Here is a 4,063-nt window from a genome sequence, read left to right as displayed (position 1 = left end):
CAAGCCAAGCACCGAAGACGGGTAGTCAGCTCCACAAAACATGTAAGGCAGAAAAAAATATGGTGAATAAAACACTATACAGATGGAGCACAAACAAAACCTTGGCCGGGGATAAAAGAATGTTCCAAGAGAACTTTTCGTGACTTAATTAAAACAAATGACATAAACCACGAACAAAATATTTAAAGTAATTATGGATTACAATAATATATATATATATATATATTATATATATATATATATATATATATATATATATATATATATATATATATATATATATATATATATATATATATATATATATATATATATATATATATATATAATATATATATATATATATATATATATATATATATATATATATATATGTGTGTGTGTGTGTGTATATATATATATATATGTGTATATATATATATATATATATATATATATATATTATATATAATATATATATATATATATATATATATATAATATATATATATATATATATATTGAAGGAACTAGTAGCAACATATAATATCAAATAGTGATGTTGATAACCTTAGCTCTTGCAGGTTAGAGACAGATGCAAAACGCTGGATTCCTTGAAGATGCTGAAATGGAAAAACAAACAGGAAGCTTACCAGCGCATAACTGGGGTCAGTGATGCATTCCAAAGATCACAAGTTTCATGTATGTAGCGTGCATGCATCCGTGCGTTGATTGGTGAGTGTGAATTCATTACGCTTGTCACAGAAAATGACATATAATCTCGGGTATGTGAATTGACAGAGGAATTGGACGGCCAACTGTCAAAGAAGACAGCAAGTACATTCAATGTAGGAGGGGCAATGCAGGTCCGTCGGACAAGGTAAAATGAAAAACTTTGGAAAAGTTAACATTTGAAGTGACAATTACTTCAGTTCTAGAGAGAGGGAAGTGCGATGTGACACATTTTATTGACGAACTTTATGTTTATGGCGTGATAATTTGGTCTTTTTATTTCAGATGGATTCAAAGTCACCATATAGAAAAATGGGTTTTCTCTAGACAATTTTTTTTATTTTGATAAACTATGAATGTTTGGAGAGAAAGAAGAATTAAACATGATTTGAGAGGAATATGATAGATTAACGTTTCCTTTTTTGTGGGGGGGGAGTCATTCTTAACTCATTTTATTCCATTTTCATGGTAGCTAATTTTGGGACATAAAAAGTATATTTTTTGTAACAGCGAGAGTTTATATTAGCCTAGTTTGAAACTTTGATTTTCAGCTACTTTCAGAAATGGCATCCATTTGTTTAAACGAGTGTCATTTGATCTCATTAGATATATATATATATATATATATATATATATATATATATATATATATATATATATATATATATATATGTATATATTGTGTGTGAGTGTGCGTGCCATACTCAACTTAATACAAGCAGACAGGTTAGAAATCGTTCATTGTTTTAAATTTCATTTAACACAGAATAAAGCTGAACTGAATGAATCTGACACAAACTCTTTTCCCTCTTGTGACTGGTGGACTGAACAACTGTAATTTAATAATTTTTTACCTATATACCGTGGAAATAAGACGTTAATTGTCGCCTGTTGCGATGCTAGTCATATCGTGATAATTCCTTTCAATAAGATTATGCAATTTATTTTCTAAAAGCCTAAGTAACTAGTTATAGTGATCCAAAGCATTGGCGTTCCCCTGAATAATGAGGCTTTGTATTTCCTCTGTCAGCGACAGCTGCATCAACAATGCCATATTGCGACGAATGTCATTAGCGTCGAAGACTATAGACTGCTATTCTTCCGAAGAGTGCATGACGCCATGTGCTCTGAGATAATTGGACTGCTTCATAGTGCGTGGATTGCTTCATCCCTAATTTGACAGACTGGCGTAAGCTGAAGGAATCTATCATTTCCTCATTGTTAGGAAATGGACTTGAAAGATTTTCATATTATTCAGGGCTTCTCATTAACTCCTCTTTCGAGGTCATTTGGTTTGAAAACGTCAACACAGATAGTTGAAGCTTTGATGTGCTATACGGTATCAAAAACTAAGTCACTTTGGCAGGAAAAATTAAATGAAAAAAAATATTGGGTTATGCCAGTTGGACAAATCAGTGATGGTTTGCCAGGTCTTCTCATATCGTGCCTTTCGGTCCTTTATTATAATTATTATTATTTTTTTATCACGGTCCTCCAATTTTACTGGGTGTATTTATAGCATGGGGTTCCAGGTTGCATCCTACCTCCTTAGTAGTCCATCACTTTTCTTTCTTTGTGCACTGTTACCAGGAGCATACTCTTTTTCATTAGTCTTGGAGCTACTTCAACCTCTAGTTTTTCCAGATTCCTTTTCAGGGATCTAGGAATCGTGCCTAGTGTTCCTATGATTATGGGTACAATTTCCACTGGCATATCCCATATCCTTCTTATTTCTATTTTCAGGTCTTTTTCCCTTTCTTTCTCTTCAACTCTGGTGTCCCATAGTATTGCAACAACAATGAGTGATGCTTTCTTCTTGATTTTGTCAATCAATGACACGTCTGGTCTATTTGCACGTATCACCCTATCTGTTCTGATACGATAGTCCCAGAGGACCTTTGCCTGACTGTTTTCTATCACTCCAGGTTGGTGCTCGTACCACTTATTACTGCAAGGTAGCTGATGTTTCTTGCACCGGCTCCAGTGGAGGACTTTTGCCACCGAATCATGCCTCTTTTTGTACTGGTTCTGTGCAAGTGCTGGGCATTCGCTTGCTATGTGGTTTATGGTCTCATTTTTCGTATTGCACTTCCTGCATTTGGGAGAGATGTTATTTCCATCTATCGTTCTTTGAACATAATCTGGTTCTTAGGGACTGTTATCATTCCTTTAGTTTCCTTCTTGAGCTCTCCCCTCTACAGCCATTGCAATGTTTTCATCGCTGGCTAGTTCTTTAGTCTGTCTTGTGTATTGTCTGTGCATTGGTTTGTTGTGCCATTCCTTTGTTCTGTTTGTCATTCTCCTGTCTCTGTATATTTCTGGGTCTTCATCTACTTTTATCAGTCATTCTTCCCATGCACTCTTGAGCCACTCATCTTCACTGTTTTTCAGATATTGTCCCAGTGCTCTGTTCTCGGTGTTGATGTAGTCCTTTATGCTTAGTAGTCCTCTCCCTCCTTCTTTTAGTGTTATGTATAGTCTGTCCATATTTGCTCTTGGGTGTAGTGCTTTGTGTATTGTCATATGTTTCCTAGTGTCCTGGTCTATGCTGCGAAGTTCTGCCTTCGTCCATTCCTCTACCCCTGCGCCGTATCTGATTACTGGTAGTGCCCATGTGTTTATGGCTTTTATCCATTTTACCGCCGTTGAGTTTTTACTTGAGTATCGCCTTAAGTCTCTGCATGTATTCTTTCTTGATAGTGTCCTTCATCTCTTGGTGTTTTATATCCCCTCCTTCCATTATTCCCAGGTATTTGTATCCTGTCTCATCTATACGTTTTGATGTTTGCCCTCCCCATCTGGTAGCTTTATCCCTCAGTCCTTGTTACTTTGCCCTTTTATATGTTGACTAAGGCACATTTCTCTATTTCAAACTCCATCCTGATGTCCCCAGATACAATCCTTTCAGTCTGGATTAGGGTATCTATTTCCTTGATGCTCTTACCATACAGCTTGATGTCGTCTATGAACATCAGATGGTTAATTCTGTTGCCTCTTTTCTTGAGTTGGTACCCATCATCCATACTTCTGCAGTAATTTTGTCATGGGAATCATGGCTACTACGAAGGGTAGTGGGGACAGTGAGTCGCCCTGGAAGAACCCTCTCCTGATATTAACTCCGCTAGTCTTACTCCAGGGCTTGTAAGTATTGTATTCCAGTTACGCATTGTATTTTTGATGAAGCTGATGGTATTTTCTTTTGCCCCATATATTTTCAGGCATTCTATTAGCCATGTAAGAGATATCATGTCGAAGGCTTTCTTATAGTCTATCCATACCACGCTTAGGTTGGTTTTCCTTCTCATACTGTTCTTCATTACCATTTTGTCTATCAAGAGCTGGTCTTTTGTGC

The sequence above is a fragment of the Macrobrachium nipponense genome, chromosome 14 (genome assembly GCF_015104395.2).
Source record: "Macrobrachium nipponense isolate FS-2020 chromosome 14, ASM1510439v2, whole genome shotgun sequence".
Lineage (NCBI taxonomy): Eukaryota > Metazoa > Arthropoda > Malacostraca > Decapoda > Palaemonidae > Macrobrachium > Macrobrachium nipponense.
Note: the sequence above shows the minus strand (reverse complement) of the source record.